Here is a 22,480-nt window from a genome sequence, read left to right as displayed (position 1 = left end):
TACTACCTCTCTACTAGTCAGAACAGTTGTTGACCCATGCAGAACACATACTTCCCCCTCCAAGGGTGAAAAGCAGCTTTGTTAGCTGTGTTGTCTTAGGTCTCCCAGAGGCATCATGACTATCAGAGGCAGAGTGCTACCCAAAAGTTTTGGGAGTAGTGCTTCCTTGCTTTTTTTGGGGTTTTTTTTAATGCTACAAGAATTGTAAATAACTTTCCTTAAGACATCTCAATCTCTAGTCTGTCTGGCGAAAAACCCAAAAAACTACACTTCATATGGTCATTTGTAGCCAGAAGTACAGTTTTAAAAACATAGCATGGAGAAAGAGGGTGAAAACTGAAGTTTTTTGCTTCCAACAGAGAGCAGTACTGAAAGTAACTCTAAAAGAGATGTTAAAAAACATTTGGTTTAGATTTTAAGCTCTCTAGGAAGTCACCTTAGTGATGACTTTCTGAAACACTGTCTTGTCTCCTACCTCCTTTAAGTTAATTTTATGTGATAATCCCTGGGATTCAAATCCAAGGAGATAGTTTTTTGTTCCCTTTATATTCATTTGAAATCATTAATTATATCAGCAATTGCTCTTTTCTTGGCAACATCAAACATGCCTATTGTAACCAATCATTACAATGTTTTAAAGCAATAGTCATCACAGAAAAGTAACATTCTATGCATTATCCGATTTTTTAAAGTTTGCAAGGTTGTGAACATTTACAGTTATTTGGATGAATGAGTGAGGGTTGCCAAGAAAATACAAATACTTCAATAAGTATATTCTTAAATTTTTAGGGGGTAAATAGATCATGATTTTGAGAAACCAAGAATATTTTCTGCTTTGTTCATATTTTGATAGTATACTTCTCTTTGCTCTTCCAATAATTAAGTCTTATGACATTCCAGAAAGCATAAATCCTGCTGAGATGTTTAGGTTTGGTGCAACCTACTGATGTACAAACAAAATTCAAAAAAAGAAAAAAAATACACCCAGGATCATAGCAAACTGTTTTGCTTTTACCTTTGAAAGAAAATTGAATGGTGAAGTAGTATGGTCTACTGAAACTGTTCTAGCCTCGTTGTTAACTAGAACCTCCTTTTGAAATTCATTGCCTTCAATTACATTTTTAAAAGAATTTTAATTATGTGCCTGAAAAGAATAAAGATGCTTCAGGCTCCATTTGTTTATCGTGGAAGGCGTAAAAAAATGAGGACAGAGCTTCCCAGCTCATGCAGGGGTTGCAGAGAGAGAGAGATGACTTTTAATTCGACAAGTTCAGAGAGATTTCTTAGTTTGACGCGCACAGCAGGGGGTCTTTGAGTGCCTGGCAATACTTCAGCATTCTGAGCTTTGAAAGTCTTTCCCTGCAGCAGAAATTGTATCAAAAGCCAGTGATAATATTCCCTGCAAGGTAAAGGACCCTATTGAAGATTTCTAGAGCTGTTTATTTATTCATCACAGTTTTTTCTTTTAGGACGTATAAGACGTATAGGTAATAATTCACACAGATGCTAAGAAAATGAAATAAATAAAAAAATAAATAGGGATCTCTCATTAATCCTTCAATTTTCCCTTAAGTTTTCCATAGGCCATGTTCAGCTATAGGCACATTCATCTATAAAATTTCCTGTCATTCCCTGTCATATATTGTGCATGCAATCTTCACTTGAAATCTCAGCTTTTCCTCATTTTTATCAGAATTGTAATTTTTGTCTGCCTTCTACCACCAACTGAGCACATAAGATGTTTGTGGCTGTTTCTTTCCACTAAACCCTTAAAATGATTGATTAATTTTATGGAAGAACATTTGATTTCTTAGGGGTCTTTTTAAATCTTATTTTTAAAGTAGATTTGAGATAGCTGTTTCAAAGCCAAAATTATAGTGTTATTTATATTCCAGAGATCAGACTTCTAATGCTTTGACATTACTTTTATTTGAAAAGTATACACTTATGATTTTTTTATTTCTGGTTTTGTTTTGTTTTGTTTCTGCAGCAGAGCTGGGACTGTGAGACTACGACAACCTTTCCCTTGTGTAATGTCAATGTCGGCTATCACTTTGGCAGAATCACCCAGCTCAGTGAAGACAGAAAACCCCTCCTTTCTTCCTGTTTTTTCATCTGCTGGTGGCATTCCAAGTGACCTTCCCTCATAAATATTGGTGAGTGACCACATGGGGAAAGCAGTTCCTTGGTGCAAAGAAACTTGTTTCAGAAAGCTATGTTGACCTGAGGGGTTTCCATTTTCTCCAAGTTTCAAAAAACCCTACATATGCAGATGTGGCTTGTGGAGTGTTTTTTCCCCCTTCTTTAAATAATAACTTGAGTTATTTAGCATCACTTATTTCTCTGGACTTACAAGCATTTATAGAACACTGCCATGTCCTAACTATCCAAACTATAATAACCAGTCTTTCAAAATACTGGTTTGCAGAGAGAAATATTTCCTGACAGCACACAAGAATCTCTCCTCTCTTCCTGTTACTTTCTCATGGCTAAGTGTTGTGGGATGCTATGAATTTATCATAACACCCCAACTATGGCAAGAAGTAAGTTTCCCAAGTGCAGGAATTAAGGAAGATAATTAGAGGCTGTGTTCTGGGATCTTTCTGGTTGGGGAAGTATGCCTGGAGTGAAATCACAGCACTGCAGAAATTCTGATACCTTTAGGGCAGTCCAGCAAAGATGTTATAACTTTAGTAGTTCCACAAGGCTGTCTAAGTTACATAGTTCAGTACTGAAAAAACTTTTCAGGTCATTTGAGGCTATCACAGCAGATTTACCCTGCTTGAGACAAAAAGATTTTCAGTCTTGAAACCAGATGGGTAGATAGTGAAATAGTCACCCATGGCTCAGGAATAGTTACAGGACTGTAAAACATAACAATATAAAGTACATGCACAGATACAAAAAATATTTAACCTTGCTTGGAACAGTTTGGAAGCTGTAAATAAGTGCAAGATCTAAGACTGCAAATTATTTAAGTGTTGGTTACATGTATTAAAACTAAGCCATGGACAAGAAAAGCACTTAGACAGCTGTCATTCAGTATTAACTATGTTATTGCAATTATCTCCTATCCAGACAACTGTGATGTATCATTTATGACTATATAAGTAATGTTTGATTTTTTCTTTATTTTTTTTCTTAACCGTATGTGTACTTGAAGTACATCAGTTTAAAGGACCAGAGCATCTTCAAAAGAAATATTAATAAAAGCATTAGGCATCAGCCTAATAAAATAATGCCCTTCATTAATGGAACATTTTCAGGAAATGGAAGGGCTGGTGTACCTACTGTATCTCTCTGCTTAAAGAGTGAACAGTGTTGCTATTTATAAGTTCCTCAACTATGTGTTAGAATTGTCACTAATTTCTGTGACTACTAGTAATCAGGCAACACAGTGAAGAGAAAGAAGAGGGGAAAAAATTAGTAGAATTGCATAAATGTGTATGCTCTATCAATGTTCTTTCTTTGTTTTTGTATCAACTATGTGATGGAGTAGTGGCTACTTAGTAATTTGGAGGTTTGCATTTGTGTACAGGTACACAGGTAAATCAGTATCAGGATTGGTTTTGAGGATTTGTGCAAATCTCTTAGAGCTGAAATAGGTCTTCAGTCTTGGATGGGATCGTTGTAATAACAGTTCCAAAAAAAGAAATGTATTAATACACTTTCTACAGCTTTTCATCTAGTAACATTGTGGCACTCAAACCCACATACTATAACATTTAGTTTGGTCACGTATGATGATAAGGTTGCATACCACTGAAAACATGAAACAATGAGAGAACACTCATCTTTTGAGAAAGGCCTTCTTTAACTGTGTTTCCATTTTAAACTTCTCTGTCAACTCTTTTTTTATATCTTCAGAGCATGTTGTGTAGATTTACAGTAGCTTTATGGAATAACTTGCTGTTTGATCATACTATGGTATTTTGCATATGTAGCTGCTTTCTTTTAAAATGGACAGGACTGAACTATACACAGTTCAACAATTAAGGACCCTGATTTTCTTCTTTCCATGCCAGATTCCAAGTATAGGTATACAGTTCACAACTCATTATTTTAGGTTATAATGACACTTTTTGAAGTCTTGCAAGAGCAGCTGGTATACTAAAAACAGGTAATTGGGTGATCACAAGTTCTGTTGGTACCACAGCAACTGCATTATCCTCACTAAGAGAGTGCAGCAGGTTTGCAGAAGTCAGGATGTTACCAGACAGGATCAAATATAATCATTACCATTTATCAGTACATAAAATATCTGTTATATATATAAAAAAAAGATAGCTTTTTTACTTTTGGCTATATTCACATTACAAAGAAGTGACCAAGTATGCAATAATTTGTAATATTATATTTTGCTGTTTTAATTGCTCTTTCATACAACCCTGTACTTCAGTGTGATCTACCAGATGGTTCTAGATTCAATAATTTTCTGCCATTATTGCATTTTGCACATATTTGATATTTTGTTCAAATGTGGCATTTTACAAAGGGTAAGAGGGCTTAATGAAAAAAAAATTGAGGGGCATACATTGATAAATAAATATATTAAATATTGCATAAATATAAATATTCCCTCTATGTGAAGAAAGTGGGATTAAACACATTTTGGTTTTAGCCTATTGTGTCACAATGGGATTCATCCACCTGTGATTAATTTATTGGTTTTTCTTAAAGCCCCAACTATTTATCAGGAGTTTGGTAAAAAATCCAGTGTAAGTTCTAACACAGAACTTTTAAAGGCAAGTTTACCCTTTTGAAACCTGTAGCTCTGAACCACATACGAAACTTTATGAGGACACTTCCTTGCAACTAGGTTCAAATATCAATTGAATCTGCACAGTGCATTAACTTCCAGAAGTATAAACTGTCATTAAATAGTGTTGTTCTCCCCTAAGTAAATGACTTTGCTTTAAAAGAATGTACATTTTTCTTTCAATCTATATGGTTTTTCTTTTGTTTTTATTTTTCTTGTATCTAAACTCTTAGGAATCTGATGTAACTGGAATCATGGAAAAGTTGCATAGTCTGCCAAGTAGCAGAAACATGATGCTTAAGGAGGTAGAACTAATAAAGCCAGCTTTCCTCTGGAAATCTTGTTTTCTTTGTACTCTAAGGTCACCAATTTCAACTGCAACCCTGATTTCCCTATTCCCCTTATTACTCTCTTTGCCTCAGAAACAATAGAGCTGTGCTTAGTCTGCACCTCCCTGAATGCTGAGTAGCCCAGCCATCTCCTATCCATGTTCCTGTCCCTGGGGATATTAATTTAGATCTCCATCCTTGAAACTTGTAAGAGTCTTAATTATCTTTAAGATTTGCTTTTTTTTCTCTGATTTGCTTAGCACTTGACAATCACCCAGCTAAAAAATTGCTAAGTGAAGGGAGTTAGGACATACATACAGACTGCAATTTTAGCCTTAGGTAAGGCTAAAATATGCAGGCATTAGAAAAGATACAAGAAATAGCTGGGATCCCCATGCTGCCATTGGGATTAAGGGACAGCTCAGTAAAAAAAAACTTTCCACAAATGATTGGGGTTTTTTTAATTAAACAGCAAATTTTTGTGAATGATACTATGATTCTTAATTCCTTTTTGGATCTTTTGTTTGTTCAAATAGCAGATAAAACAAAATTATTCCCCCTGTCCAAGGTTTTTAAATTAAAAAATATATTAAAGTGAATTACTGATGTTTACTTGAGATTTTACAGTGATTATTTAGCTAGGTCATCCCAAACGCTTATATGCAAGTCTAATTAACCAATAAGTATTGAGAAGACTTGTTAGTGATTGTTTACATGAAATGTTTGAAGATGAAAGAAATTAATAAATAATTCTGAGTCATCAAAATATTAATATAAAATCACAAAAATGCTGGGAAGTACTTGAATAACACATCTGAAATTCCTCAGATGTGTCACGAAAATTAATTTTAGCACATCGCAAACAAAATAGAAGAAATTGTATGCACAGATGGAAATCATGAAGATAAGTTGTTCCTTTTCTAAGGTAAATATAATTTTGATTATATGATTTGTTTGAGTACAAGAACAACTTTAAGATGTGAATGTTATTGTGTTGTTATTTTCTGTATGAAAGTCTGAGGCAATCTAAGTTTACTCCTGTGTAAAGGAAGTAAGTGAGAGGGCTCTGAAGAGATGCCAAAAGCCTTTTGAGTGACAGCATTTAGGAATCACAAGCTATTCATGTGGTGATACTTTCAGGTAATTCAGTAGCTGTCTGATATGCTATTCAAACATCCAGGTCAAAGTTATTATGCATATATTCTTGTTACTTGGTTGCAATTACACAGCAAAGTTGAAATAAAGTCATTGTTATTCAGATACCGTATTGCAAGAGGAGGGAAGAAAAGATATTTCATAAATTTGTTTTGTTTTCTGTTGTTTGTTTCACTTTTCGCTTTCTATTTTATGTCTGTAACAAATTTGATTCTTATTTTCATTTTAGTTCAGATTAGATGCATTTTTAACTAAAGATTTGTACTTATGAAACTGTGAATTTTATGATTTTATGGTGACTTTAATAAGGGACTTGTATATGAGTACCACAGAGAATGATGGCATCACTTAAGTTTCAAGCATCTGGTACTTGGACTGTCACCCAACTCTATTATGTGCTGTGAACTAAGTGACAAGTTTCAGCATAAGATGCTAAAATGAGTAATGCCCTAAGTGTGGGGATAAGAGATATGCCACAAATCTCATAGTTTTGGGCTACAAAGAGGCATCTTTGTCAGAGCAAGAGTTGCAGCAGACTAGAAGTAGAGTAAATGTGAGAACATTCACAAGGTTAAGGGTGCCCATATTAATAACTAAAGCTTTAGTTCAGTTGCCATTCATAGCCTTAGAATTCTGTCCTTGCTGTGTCAGTCTGTGTGTCTCTGGTGTCAGGCACTGGCTGTCCCACTAGGAGGATCGTAAGGGAATCAGGCTTCTGAGCAAGGTCCATTTAGACACACAGTCTAGACACCATTCTTAAGGAAGTCTCCTCTGTTCATCACTAATGTTGAGAAACTTTAGAAAATAAAAGGGAATAGAAGGATCAGAAGGAACACAACTGCAGCCTTGCAGTTATTCCAGTCTCCGTTGAGAAGGGAGAGGTCCCAGTCTCAGTTTTAAGGACTGCTCATACATTTTTTACTGAAGAGTCATTGGAAAAAGACCTTTCAACTTAAGAGATTGATTTTTTTATAACATAGAAAATATTGACTTAACAAAGGTTACCTAGAACTCACATAAAATAGAATTAAGATTTTATTTGGGTTTGTATGTTATGGATATAAGCCTTTGGATGCAAATACACTTTTTCAACTTTTTTTTTTTAAACCTTACTTGTTAGGAAAAAAGATATCTTCTATATCCTACAGTGCACTTTACTTCACATGAATCCCGGGATTCATGTCAGGGACATGAATCATTCAATTAGGGCATTTTTTCTTCAGTACTCAGTCTCTTTCTGTCAGGTATACAGCTTTTCTGTTCATGCTTTTCTGTTTGCTTCTCAAAAGTATGATTAAAAGGCATTCTGGACCCTTGACTATGTAAGACTTCATTAAAGAAACTTTACATGTATATTTTCAAAGTGGACTGGCAATGATCATATTTGCTGTGAAGTAATTCCTGTGACTCTTTGGTGTAAATGATATTCTTCTGATTTTGAATGTATTCTAGTTATCCATACCAAAACAGCAAAAGTATGTAAACACATAGAATGCAATTAATAGGCAAAAATGAGGAATTTAGGGCCAAGGAGTTTGGGTTTTTGTTAATACCAGTTGGTGCTATTATTCCTTGTAACTTCTTATTGACACAGCCCTTGCATTACTGTTAAACCAAAATGAATAGGGCATCAGTTTGCACTTAGACTTTCGAATCATCAGTGGGCTGTGACCAACTGACAGCAACCAGCTACCAAACTGAACATTTGCCAGCCAGCTACATCTAGATTGATGAATTTCTTGCACAGCTAAATATTCAAGCAGTCTAAAGCAGACATCAGGGACTAAGGTACTTTAAAAGAGTTATATTCTTCTTTTAGTGTCACACTTTAGCCACTTGCAAGGTTTTCATTACCACATTTTACAGTCCTAGCTCAAGGAACTGAGTATAAGATGTGCTAAGGCAACATCAGCACTTGCAGACACAAAGAACTAAATTGTAAAGGTCTTCTTCTCCTCTTATGTGTCCACAGCAATATATGATAAATTTTTCTCCCAGTAATTTAAAGCATGAATTTAAGTATATCTGGAAATCTGATTTGCCCTCAATCAAATTCTCTATTCTGCTATATCCAATGCAATCTCTTATCTCCAATGCAATCCAGTTGGTGTGTGCTCGCACAGACTCCGTGGGCCAGTATAAAAGACAAATTCGGACGGACACAAGAGGAGCCAGATTCTGTCTTCATGGCCAAGTGATAGGACAAGGGCTAATGGCTGCAAACTTAAAGAGGACAGGTTTAGATTAGATAGTAGGGAGAAATTCTTTACTGTGAGGGTGGTGAGGCACTGGAACAAGCTGCCCAGAGAGGTTATGGGCTCTGCATCCCTGGCAGTGTTCAAGGCCAGGCTGGACTGGGCTCTGAGTAACCTGGTCTAGTGGGAAGTGTCCCTGTTCATGGCAGGAGGGTTTGAACAAGATGCTCTTTAAGGTCCCTTCCAACCCAAACCTATTTCTATGCCTTAGGAAAAAAAAAAAGCTGTTTCCGTTTCAGCTAATTTTTAAATATATTCACATGCCAGGTAAATAAAAATTCAAAATGCATACATACTAAAGGTTTTTAATGTATTAACAAAGAAAACTCATGCTTTAGCTGATGGGGTCTAGTCTACTAATCAGAACCATATAAGGTTATAGACATATTTTATGCTGTATTATTTTCTGACGCCAATATTAATAGTGATTTTTAATACATAATTGATTTCTATGTCAGTGTGAAATGCTGAAATTAAGTGTACGTATCATTCAATTAGAAAGACAACAATAGAGAAATTAAACATATAATTTTATGTCTTCAGGGCTAAATGAGCTATCAGTCTGGTTTAAAATTTTGGAAACTGTATGTAGCAAATGTGAACATGAGTTTGAACACTGAGGAACCTGTGGTTTATTTGTTTTCAGATTTGAAAATTCACCTAGCTCCATGGAAAGTTTCAAAACTATTGTCATGTTTTTGCCTCAGAGGATACATTAGTGAATGTTACATTCATAGCAAACTAAGGTCCCAGTCTTGAAGCTGTCCTAATTCCTTAAAAACTTCTGTGCAGGCAAAGTAGTTTTCAGCTTGTGGATGGTTATAAAGGCAAGGCCTTTGCTCTATGGAGAAGAGCCCTTACTGTGTTAGGGCAGAGCTGTACCAGGGGAATACTGAGGTCAAACTAGCTTCAGGCATTGATAAATGCTAAGTTACCAGGAGCTGAACATTTGGAGGATGTATTTTCCCATCCAAGTGTTTCTTTCCTTTCTAACAAGAGAGAAACTGGATTCAAATGAATGCACATCTTTTTTCTAATTAAAAAAAAAAAGAAATTAAATAATAGGCCCACTAAAAAAAAAAAAAATTCTTTCTCTGAAAAACTCCATCCATGTTTTATTTAACTGACCAGTTCTTGCTACCTCCTTTAAAAAAGAAATTAGCTGCTAATATCCTGGGAAATATTTGTGTTAAAGGTCATATTAAACAAAAGTCAAATCTAGACTATCTGAGAAGTCTGGAGAAGATGTTTAATGCAAATTTTTTGTTGAAAAAAGATGTGTGTCACTGCAGGTCATCTCTGAATATTCTTGTTGGGGTTTCTCTGTTGGATATGCAATCTCAGCTAAATGTTTTGAAGAGGAGGAATCAAATAAATTGCCCTATTTTGGGTCTTTCTCATCTGTATACAGTTGTGCAGCTCTAGTAGACCTGAAAATTGCCCAGAGACAAACTTAAAAAATAGAGTGCTTTTGAGGCAGAAAATTGCTTTTCTGCAGCATGGTCTAAGGGACAGGATGTGACAGGAGGACAAGGAGTTGTCACTGTGTAGTGATATTGTAAGGCATATCTTACATAACAAAAAGGATCATTTGTCTCTTTTTTTCTTTCATTTTAAACTACAAGAGATTTAATTGAAACAGTTGGAGGTATCACCCCTAAACCAAGAACAAGCTATTATAATTTACAATTAAAACTGAAAGTTCCTCCCTTAACCCACTTGTAGCAGCTATTCATTGCAGAGTGCAAGTGGGATGGATGCCTGTCCACTACTTCAGAAGCCTTATTCTCAAAAGGAAGAGGGAAAAAAACCCCACCTCATTGTACATGCATGTCAAATATTAGCATGGTTCTTGTAGTATAATAATAAAAGAAAGTGGTTTGTGCTTTTGATTAGCCTCTTGATGTTTCAGAGTGGTTTCGTATGGCTTAATTTTCCTTTTTATGGCAGTTTGTACATATAAAACAAAATGAGGAAAGGAGGGGAGGGGGAAAGAAATGTGCCATTTATATACCTAGGATATGAGGCCTCCTTTGGGCCCATTATACATTAATGGGTCAGCTGAGATTTATTAGGATATGTATATTAATCTTTATACACATTCACATACTATAATTGTTCCTTTGGTACTATAATGTGATTAGCTGTGAATTTGTGCAATATTAACAATAATATGGATTTCCATATTACAGAACAGTAATAACAAATGGTTATTAAAAATGCATGTAAAGTATGGGATGTGAATGCACTTCTAAATTCTCAGTAATCTGATTATATTCTGTTGTTTTTAAATACCAAAATGGTTTAAGTCTTTACTGTAAAGTAAAATCTAGTATAAAAAAATCAAAAATTTTATGTTACACAGAAGTGAACAAAGGAATCTGAAGCTGTCTTAAAGAAAGATTAGTGTCAGTTTCTCATAGAGAGCCGAGATGTGGATTTTTGCATTACTATTATTTGAATATGTAGCAAAAATAGAATGTAGAAGGTAACAGAAAATTCAGCATTGATACCTCTCTACATCAAAACTGAATGGATCTTCCCTCCTCACGTCTGTCATGGTGTGATAATAATTCCACATATAAGGCAGTCATTTTGTGCTACAAAGATGTAGTATAGTAGGTATATAGAAAAGGAGGAACTATTAATTTTAATTTGTGAAGCTAATTATTTTTTAATTTCTCTGAAGTTAATTATTTTTTAATTTCTTAAATGGTTTAAATAGAGCAGCCAGTTTGTTTTCAGATGGTTTGTGACAATAGTAGCTCTGTGGGGCACAGGGTTGTATACCCTCACCTGTTACTCTCCTTCTGTTTTGCGATCGGATATGACAGCTGCTTATAGCATGGTCCTGATACCACCACAGGTGTGGGTTCAATCCCTGTAAGGGCCATTCACTTAAGAGTTGGATTCCGTGACGCTTGTGTGTCCCTTACAACTCAGAATGTTCTGTGATCAGTGGTCTAGAAGTTCCAGGACTTGGCATTGAGAGAGACAGAGGAAGAACATTGAGAGCTTCTTATATTCTCCTCATAGAACATATACTCACTCCTTCCTCAAAAACTTGGAAACTTTACTCTCAAGTTATTTTCATAAGGTAGTGATATTTTTAGAATAAAGGTTTGTTTACCCTCCCTTCGTGACTCCATAGTGGGAAGGTGTCCTCTTTGACCCCCTCCTTCCTGAATCATAAATTTCTATCTTTACCTTGTGTATATCTGTGGGAATACAAGGAATTTCTTTATTATAGCTTCTACCATTTACCATGTAGACTTAAGATTCAGTCTTTGGTGATTTTCAAAGGTCTTACTATAATCACAGTTCCCACTTTTCTTTCATCTGAACAAGTTTTAAGATTCATTAATAGATTCCATACTGCAAAATATGACCATAATGGCTCATTTTTATCTTCATCTTTTAGAAATGCTCCTTTCCCAACTTCAATATTTTTTCGTCCTACAGGCCCCCAGATTCTTCACAGGATGTGTCCTTGATAAACACAGGGTAAAGCAGGGTTTATTTTTTTGTTATGCACTTAAAAGGTATTCTTTATTTTAAAAGGCTTTCTTTATTTTTGTCATTTTGTTTTATTTGGAAATACAATTTCCCCATATTTCCATTTTATGCTTCAATATTCAAAAATCCTACCAAATAAACAATATTAAGGAAGTTAGGTGTAGGATTTCTAGCTGTTTTATTTTTATACAAACTGTAGAAAAAAGCCACCTACCTTATTCCTTCTCATGGTATTATGCAATTTAAGTAGAGGGACTTTTGCCATGCATTTTACATGAAGATGATGAGTATTCCATTGTATTCAAATGCTTGTGGAATTGCTGTAAAATGACATACAGCAGGTGGGCCAGTGTCATTTGTGAAAGTCTCTCTGAACTGCAACTTGAGCTGCTGCTGTTTCTCACTGGCAGACAGTACAGCTTCAAGGCAACTACTCTTCTCTTGCTTAGCTATTGCTTTTTATTTTGCTGTAAATCAATCCCTTATGTTCAGTTCATATTTGTTTTGTTATTTGCTTGTGCTTATTAATTTGTGACTGCAAAAGGAAACAAGTAAAAGGCAGCCATTAAAAGCACAGTTCTCTGCAGTGTCGTTTCATCAAGGGCAGGGTAGTCCACAGCTTCTATTCGAAGTGCCTTCTCTCATGTTAGATTGGACTATTTTAACTTTGTGGGAACCTAAGTAAATGTTTTTGTATTTCAGCTATGTCATAGCTAACGCTGCTGTAGCTTAGCTATAGCTGTTGCAAAGTCCTTCTCAATATTTTACAGTGCTTTCTCATCATTTTAATGACAACTTTAGGAATGTGTATAGCCAGGTACTGGATCAATATTGTTAATTATCATTATGGATTGAAAACTAATATTAGAAATTAATTTAGACTGCAAGAATAAGTATGTATATTCATTAACAAATGTATTGGAGAAATAGGTTAAGAGCATTTCGAGCTGTTTACGTAACTGACATAATTAGTCTTGAAAAGAAAACCAATGATTTATGTAAAGAAATTACACAATCTGCTTTTTTGATTTTGAACAAATTTTCATTATCTGTTTTATTTAAATTTTCAGTTATCTAATCTGGAGAAGATCATTTTATAGTTATGAACATACTGTTTTAAATAAAATTAAGTAGAAGATTAAAACTCCTTATGTTGGAACATTGATTACCCAATTATATTTGTGTCATGCTCTTCTCTTCAACTGTGAAATTTTAAACTAAGCTATTCTTTCAGAAACATTGGCACTTACGTTTGCGGAAGTTAGAAAAGGATATTTTCAACTGTCTCTGGTAGTTTTGTTGCTTCAACCTAATGAACACAGTTAGTTTTGATTCCCTTGTTTGCTAGCTATAAATAGCTCATAATCTTTATGAAATTATAAAACTGGTCATAGTACCTCTGAAATGAAGCCGTTTTCTTTTCCCTGGATGGGAACATACTGAAGGCTTTGCAAGCAGAGCAGGATATATTGGCTTAGTTCTCCAGTGACAATCCACTGCTTCATACTTACCCTTATACAGCAGTTTCAGTAGGAATCTTTTTACATGACTGATCTTTGAATTTGAACAGTTTATTAATTTTAAATTCTGTTCTTTTTCATAAGCATTATGGATAACAGAATTAATAATGATATTAGCACTATCATATTTTTAAAGTACCTTCTTGTCTCCCCACAAATTTATTTCCCAGTGTTGCAGGAGGCTGTTGTCTGTTGAGTTGCCATTTCCCAGAAAAGGGAAGTGACATTATTGAATTACCTGGAGAAATTTGCCTAGAAGTGTTCGTTCACTATTAGAGACCATACTCAGCCAGTTCTACTTAAACTGTATCTCACTGTCTTACAGTGTGGTTCTTAAGCCACAACTTTCTTTAACAGCAATCATTTTCAAGGTAGTGGGGTATGCTTTGGGGTACATCCTTCTTCAACATGTTCTACAGATCTCTGCTGGTTATCCAACATAAGTCTGAGTATTGCTTAAGGCTTCCCAAGCTGTGTCGCGTACTGGTGTAGTTGCTCAGGCAGTGTCAGTCCAGAAGAGTGGGGCTTAAGGCCAGAAGGAAGCTTCAGTTACAGGTAGCTGGTCTTAGAGATAGTCCATTTCCTCTGATCTCAAAACACTCTGGCACATCACTTACACTCGGCAAACAGAGCTCATGTTTTAATGGTAGTCACTGTGTGTGAGGACTTACATGTTTTACATTGACCCTTTGGAATAGCAGAGCCATGTTCACTTACTACTAAAATTCACAGCGGTCACTTGCTGATGCTTGTGACATATCATTTAGAAAACAAGCACCTTTTAAAATGTGTGAACTTTCCTTGATGACAAAATTGCAGTTTCTTAGTATTCTTAACAATACTACGAAACAGGCTGTTATCTAAAACATAGCTAGAAAATTCCTATGCATTATTAGTATAGTAGTGTAATTTGAAAATGTGACTTCTCTCTTTCATAAAAAAATAATCTTTTCTAAATTTTCAGAACTCACTGCAGATGTTGAAGTGTCTGAATTCAAAACAGGTTAAAACTAAGCCATACACTGAAAACTAATAATATTTATCTCTGATTTTTAGATGTGCGGTTGTGACTGTATGCAGCAAATAAATCAAACTGCAACAGTTCTGCTACAGAACTTAGGTCTGATACTTGTATGGCTCAAGTAGAGAGGAGAGGAAAAAGGATCAAAATCCAGAGTATATAAGTACATAAAGATTTCCATTGAGCAAATCTAATGCATTGCATCTTATAATTCAGAAGGTGCCTTGTCATGCAGTGTAGAAGAATACTTTTTGTTTTCTCTACCTTCTCTGCTTCTTCTTTTTTCACTTCTCTCTTTCCTTTGGCTTAAATTACTTTATTTTTAAAAAACTGACAGTTGATGACTGCTATAGCAATAGGAAGAAGTCAATTCTATGCTTCTAATGGACCAGATTTTCTGAAGCAGTGATCTATCCCAGTTCACAATACAGATTTAGGAAATTACTTTTCAGGAGACATACGCACATTCAAAGTAACAGTAAATGAATCAGTGTCTTTCATGTGATGAGATACATTAATTTACTTTCTACAGGATTAATTTGAGATCTCGATCAAGACAGTTTAATAATGGTATTTTTATATATATCTGTTTGGTCATTTGTCCTACTTTTACCTAGTTACCATCTAATGTCTCCTACTTGCCACTAAAACATCTTACTTCATGACTGAAAACTAAATGATGCATCCTTCAATATTTACATCTGTAAGTTACTTCCTTGGCAATAGGAGTGTAAGCACAGATATATTTAACTTTGTAAGTTATTTTCAAAATTTTCCAAATACTGTAATTTATTCTTTTTCTTCTATCCTCTTGTGGTCTTTTAGCTTGATTTAATTTTTTTAAAGCATTTATATTATTTATAGCAAAGAACAGAGCGTAATGTATTTAGCAGAGAACGGTAGGTTCTCAGGGTGAACAAAAGAGAGATAAAATGTCTCTTGGTTTTTCAACTCTTTTCTGTCAGAATAAAATTTGACTCGGTGTGGAGACAACATACACACAGCCTTTTTCCACCAGTCTACCAGCCCAATGGAGTTTTCTTTTGACTCAGCTGGATATTACTGCTGCTTTCAGATACAGAATGATCTTCTTTGATTTTGTACTGTATTACTGGATAAAGAGCAGGGAGGGAGAGATGAGGCACACGGAAACTGCATTATTGTCACATTCACAGCTTGACCATAGGCTTGTGGACACAATTACCATTTTTGTTTATAATTAAGAAGAAAAGCCACTTAATTATATATTAATAATATTGAGTGATCTTAAAGGTTCTAGAGCATGAAACCTAAAGAATCTATATCTAAACTATGATTTCAAACTGATTGAAATCCAAATTGACCTTCAATTCAGAGAGGAAAGAACAGATTGTGCTCTGCCCTTATGAATGAAGTAGTTCCAGCTTTCTCTGTCGCTTTGCAAAGGATATAATCTTTGCAAGGCTCAGTTTCCTTTATGATGTGTTTAAGATTCCTTGAGTGTTTTTAGGAATACTATGCTATAAGCCATAGTACCTAAATATAAGTACCTAAATTATTTTTTACCACTGTTACTGTTTTTGTTGCCTGGACAGCAGAAATGTGAAGAGAAAAGCTGCATAAGGCCTCTCCAATGTTTGGGCATAAGCATATCCATGGACAAATACAGTTTCTTCATGTAGTAGAAAAAAGATAATTCTTTTGTCTGGTTGCTCTAGGGATGCATTAACTCTTTCAATCCATACATCCCAAAAAGGGATAGAATACAAGGTACCTCATTTTCTTGAGGTGACAGTGGACTCTTCTTGATTTACCAGAGGTATCAAAGACAGACTGTGTCAAGTGAGGCTGTTCTCACATATCACTATTGTGGCTATAATTTGTGAGCATTTCCAATAGTTTTAGTTTTAACCATGGTCATGTAATACCTTCAAATACCAGCAGAAGTATTGATAATATGCGAGTTATGGACAGGAGTCCTTTTAGCCCTTATAAAACCACTCAGTGAAAATGAAATTCACCCACTGTGCCTTGTGCTAAAGACAATATAACCACCCAATTAGAAATATAAGAGTTGTGGTTTTAGAAGTCCCATCCTGACCAATATTTGAGTTTTAAAGGAAATAACAAATAAAATTAAATCTACTAGAGGAGAACTTGGTTGTTTCAGTTATTGTCCACAGTTGCATGTTTTTGAACTATTTCATTTCTTTCATTTACCCATTCCACCTGCAAAAGTGAAAAAAAAAAGGAAATGTTTCTTTTTTTTCCTGATCTCTATGTGGGAAGAACCAAGTTTCATGTAATTTAGAAAGGAAGTGACTCTTGAACAAAATCAGACATTTGGAAGGATGTTTTTATATGTGTGATTACTTAAGACAAAGATTGAAAAGAGAGAAAAAGACAGTAATTTTTCACCTAGATGTTTCTGTAGTGTTATAGAGAGGAAATAATCCTTCTGATATGACTCTTTGCTGCAAGGAAAAAAACAAAAAAGAAAAAACATTAAAATTGAGAGCTTCATTTTAAACTATTTCTGTAGTTTATACATAGTCTTTTACCAATGGCTAGAAGTTGCAGTTCAGTCTGTCTTTCCTTGGAAAAAAAGAAAACAAAAAAAAATATGTGTTTCTGTGGACACAACAAAAAATATTAACTATAATTTAGTAGAAGCTTGCAACTACTCCTCTAATGAAGCTGCTACAGAATTAGAACAAATATTATATGAAGAATCAAAAAACTAGGTTTGCTTTGGTAATTTCAAGTGCTGTAAAAATTCATATATATGCACCAAAATGAACTGTTAAATAAAGGCCAGTAAGTACACATACATAATTTCTGTACTTCTGCCCTGCAGTACAAAAGGTGTTAACTAGCAAGAGCATCAGAAATTGAGTGATTTTCCTAGTACTGCAATTCAGATAGTCGATAAAAAACAGAACCTGAAATGTTTAACAACGAAGAAAATTGAGCCACCCTGGTAAAAACTTTGCACCTCTTAATAGTAATGTCTGAACAAGTATTAAATCCAAATATCATAAGACACCTTCATGACATATTGATGTTCATCAGACCAAAAATACTTGTTTTTTAAGCACTGTAGGCAAAATTTGTATATAACACATGCTTTCATGTGTTGCATGCCTAACGCAGGCATTCCATAACTTGTAGTATCAGTTGTAGTGTCTCTCTCATTTTCCGATTTTCCCTAATATTGTCTGCATAAGTCTTCTCTGATCAAATAGCAGCTCTGAACTTAAATATCTTTGAACATGTGACTTTCATACAGTTTCAAATAAATGTTACCTACCTACATTAATCCCTTTTTATATGAATTCCTAATCTATTGGTAATAAATTAAAATTCCTTGACACTAAAAATGGGTTCTGCAGTGCTGTGTATCATGTTGTGTATAACTTTCCTTAGGATTAATTCTGTGTTAGTTGCATTTTTCCTACTATGAAGTTGCTTGCAACTTTAGGGAAATCTCTTCGTTTCACTGTCCTTTTATTATGTAGTAACAAGGATAATTTTTATTAGAACATCCCATATTATTCATGAAAAAATATAAAAAAAATTATATCTATTCTCTTTTCTTACTATCATATGCATTGGTTGATGTTCCATACTGTAATCAGTGCTTTCAGAATTCAGCCTGAAACAAAAGAAGGAACGTAATGAATTCCTTGTCACTGGTCCTGGGTTTTTTGTCAACTCCATCATACTTTTCGCAAGTCAGCTCATCAACTTGCTCTCCAAAATTCCAGATGTGCATTACAGCACAGACCTGGTTCAGCCCAGTCACCTGGTTTTTTACCATTTTAAATGAGTTTTGATTTCTTTCAATGAACTGTATTAGTATATCTGAATATAGTATAGGCATTGCTTTTACAGAACTTTTAAAAATTATTTTTAAAAAGTGTAAGTAAGAACATAAAAAAATTGCAAACACTTGCCTTCCTACAATCTTTTTGTACAAACACCATAAACTGGTTATGGCATTTTGATATCTGTAGTTAGAATTCTGCATATAATCTTTATTTTCCTTTTTTTTCTACAGGCTGCACAATGAGAGCATTGCTTTTGCTTGTTTTGAAAAGGTTAACTAATTTTCCAGCGGGATTTATTTGTTACGGAATGTCGTTTTAAAGCCTGATGTTTGCAGAATCACACAGATATGTATAATTTTATGAAGAAATATTTTTTTTTTTTTATAATTTAGCTTAAAATTTTGTTTTGCTAAGTGTTGTTATGACAAAGTGTTGATGTGGTACACATAGGAAAGAAAGGAAGGAACTCTTGAACAAAATCAGGCATTTGGAAGGATGTTTTTATATGTGTGAATACTTAAGACAAAACATGGGAATACCTCTCTTGCAGGTAACAACTGATGACAAATTACCTAAACTTTACATTACTTATGTTTACTGATACTGGACTCTGGGTAGCACTATGCTAGTCATGTCACAGAGTTTTTTTGTAAGCTGTATCCATGAGGGAACATATCAAAGCCACGTGCTTTTGCATACTGTCCACATAACGAACAGAGCTTCTGTTTCAACTTAATTCCTCTCAATGCTTGGCCAGATCAGAGCTTTTCTTCTTGTGATTCTTGAAGTCTGCTCTAGTCCACTGTTTCTTTGTAGCACTTTGATGACTCTGCATTAGCTACCTACTTTTCCATCAGTCTTGCACGTTTCTTTTCCTATCTTGGCTTTTAAACCAAACTAAATTCCTAGCTTCATGCATGTGTTTTTGATGTTGTATGAGCCTTTGAAGCCCTCCTCCCCAAAAACGTGCTCCAATTTCTTCGACGAAGTCAGAGAAAATAATGGTGTCTCTTGACCCATTCTTTTAACTCTGTCATGCCATCTTTAGAACAGGACATGAAGAGATGTTGGCATCTGAGCCACCTCAAAAGCCACATGAAGTTCCTCAGTTAAGTTACGAGCATGTGGAAAGAAGAAACATAGCATCATGTGTTAAACTCAGCTTTGTTTAGTAGCAGTACACCCTTGTAATTCTTCTGAGACCACAAAAGTCCTCCAAAGGAAATCTAAGAACTCCCCAATGCACATAAGTTATATTGCCCCTGCATGCATGCACGTTTGACATTTTTTGTCATTATGCAAGGCCAAAATCTAGCAGTGCTGACGAAGATGCTATTTGTTCATCGGCCACTAAATCATCTGTCCAAAACTGATGTAGAAATGGATTTGAGGGACTCATTCCTTAAGCTTTTCCTCCTCTTCTATTTCTATGTCTTGAAGAAGAGCAGACTGTCAGTGCTGAGAACCCTTGGAACTCAGGTCTCAAACATAAGAAAAGTACAAGCCTTACAGGAACAGAGGAGTTCATACTTTAAGCTTTGCTTGGAATCATGTAAGTTGATAATGGATGTTTCTTACCACTTCTTTTTTCCTTTATAAATAAAACCATTAGTCTGAAAACAGAGTTAATCAATTCTTTCCTGGATCCTGCATGGAGTATTTTGTGGAGCCCAGGTTCTTGTGGCGCTATATCTAAAAGAAAAGATAGACTAAGCCAGGAGAAAATGCAGACATTTTCTTTGTTCTCTACAGTAAGCTCCTGCTATAGGAAGAAGAAAGTTAACCTATTTCTTTCAGGGCTTACAAAGAATTGTTGTTTTTCTAATGTAATTTTGCTTTTCTTTTCTTTTTGATTGGTTTCAATTCCATGTTGGCAATGGGTCTGCTAATTACAAAAATAAGAGCTTCTGTTCCAAATAGGTTCTTTTTAGATCTTGTCCTACCGGTTTTTAGGACACATGTTGATTTTGTACTACTTTAAAGTAAATTTGTCTCTAGGACACCTGTCAATGCCTTTGACACCACTGTGCGATCTATAGTGGCAGCACTTGCCCTGAGAAGGAACTTCCTCAGAACATGTTACTCTGTGTAAAAAGCCTTCATTTATCACCCAACAGATCTGTGTTCAGCCACACTCCCTACCTCAAGATCTTCTGTTATGTTCCCACCAAGAACAATCATTTCCCTTAGATTACATGTGTATGGGCTATAGCTCGTGTGATAAAAATTCCGCCCAGGCAAAGCAATCAGAATCTCAATGTTCAATAACTAAGGTTATTGTCAAGTGTCCCCTGGCACCTATGCTATCAGCACTACAAAGTCTGTCTTCGATTTTAAAAATGTATAAAAATACACTAGAGAACTCTACCTTCTCCACTCTTACAGAAACAACCATTATGTTCTCTTTTTAAAGTGTTCTTCAGGTTTTCAGTTTGCCAGTCAAAATTGCAGTGCCTGTGGAAGCCTAGTATAGTTGTCAAACAGGCTTTGTTTAGTGTACCCCACAGCTATACAGTCCAACTTCTAGATATGCCATCTTCCCAGAGACTCTTTTCACAATATGCACTTCAGACCAAATGCAATCTTAACTGTATTTAGAGACTATAGAACCAAGTCCCTTAAGAGATAATGGGAGTTTTATGACAATAACCTTATGTATATTTTGAAAAAAAAAAGTGATTCATGTTTAATCCCTATTTAAAATATAAGAATCTAAATGCTTAAGCTGAAGTTCAGTAACCCCTGTGCTTCCACAAAGGAGATTGCTTTGCAACTCACACTCTGCAGGATGTTCCATCACTCAGTTTTCACATCAGAAATCCCTGCAAATCATGCTAGGCTACTAATAGTTGGCCTATTGTCAAAGACAAACAATTCATGTCCTTTATCTTCTGATGTGACAGCCTTTTGAATCTTTTGAATGCTGTCTTCTGCATTTATCTCTGAAAACAGTCTTTATGATCTCTCCTCTGCAACAAGGACAGCTGAGATTCAAACTCTCATAGTTAATTCCTTTGCACTGTTTTCCATAAGGACAAGTGGTAGGATCTATCTGAAGCTTTTACCTAAAGAGATTTCTGACTTTCATGTACTGAAAGAAGCTAACTTACCTCTATTCTTCCTTAAGCTTCACACTTTGTCTCTGGAAACAAATCTCCAAAAATTAGATGTTGTAATGAGGACATGACCTTACGAGAACAGTCTGTTTTTCATCAGAAGCTGAAAGACTCGAGGAACTGCCAGTGCCCTCTCAAAGATGTCTGGTGTGTAAGGGAACATCATCACTAACTCTGTTTTTCTTATGAAAGGTCCACTTGGCTGTAATTCAAGCAGAAACAGAGGCTTTCCCCTGAACGTCCTCATATTCAACATTTGCCATACAACCACCTGGAACTCCTTTCACACTTTTGCTAGATATTATGCACTTCCTGAAGTGTCTCAAAATTTTACAGTCTTTGAGAAGTCCATCTCTGAGTCTTAGCCTGAGTCTGTAAAGAACTCTTCTAGTTCATTGCAAGGGGTTCTACTTGGCATTCTTATTATGTAAATTTAAGAATAATAGTTTCTCACCTGAACTGTTACTCTTCAAGATGTTTATATATATACCCAAAGCTCTGTCACATAACTGTCCATTTCAAAACCTTACATAACTTCTTAGATACATTCTTTTAGAGAAACTGAGAATTGGAAATACGGTCTGCCTCTTTTATTACTATGTGGATAGAAGATGGCATGGGCAAGTGTCTTAATGGAAATTGCTAAATTTAAAACAGTTGGAGTACCAATGGTGCATTGGTAGCCAACTGGTAACTGTAGTGTGAGCTAACATATATTAAGCAAAAATTGCAGCATGATCTTTCTTCATATCTTATTGATTATTCTTTTGTGCCAATGATATACAGCTGTGATAATATTATGGGCCTTCTTTAACAAAAGAAGATAATGTACTCTTAATCCACTTCTAATAAAGATGTCAATAAAGTCCTATCACCTCTTTTGTATCCAGACCAAGCGTAGGTACTTCCCTTAGAGTAGCAGAATTTGCTTAGACCTGCATCTTTCCATAGCATAGATTATTTTGCAGTCTCCAGACTTCTAGAGCACAGTTCTTTCCCT

The 22,480-nt window shown here is 35.1% G+C and overlaps 1 protein-coding gene across 1 annotated transcript in view; it reads left to right on the top strand.

Moving 5' to 3' along the window:
* TENM3 (teneurin transmembrane protein 3) overlaps nt 1-22,480 on the top strand; it is a 1,268,339-nt gene that overhangs the window by 452,142 nt on the left and 793,717 nt on the right. Inside the window, exon 6 of the mRNA XM_017744521.1 lies at nt 1,991-2,156. The gene's annotated coding sequence lies outside the window, so the exon portion shown is untranslated. The remainder of the gene's footprint in view (nt 1-1,990; nt 2,157-22,480) is intronic.

The sequence above is a fragment of the Corvus brachyrhynchos genome, unplaced genomic scaffold (assembly GCF_000691975.1).
Source record: "Corvus brachyrhynchos isolate BGI_N302 unplaced genomic scaffold, ASM69197v1 scaffold17, whole genome shotgun sequence".
NCBI lineage: Eukaryota > Metazoa > Chordata > Aves > Passeriformes > Corvidae > Corvus > Corvus brachyrhynchos.
This window is presented reverse-complemented; position numbering and strand designations above follow the sequence as displayed.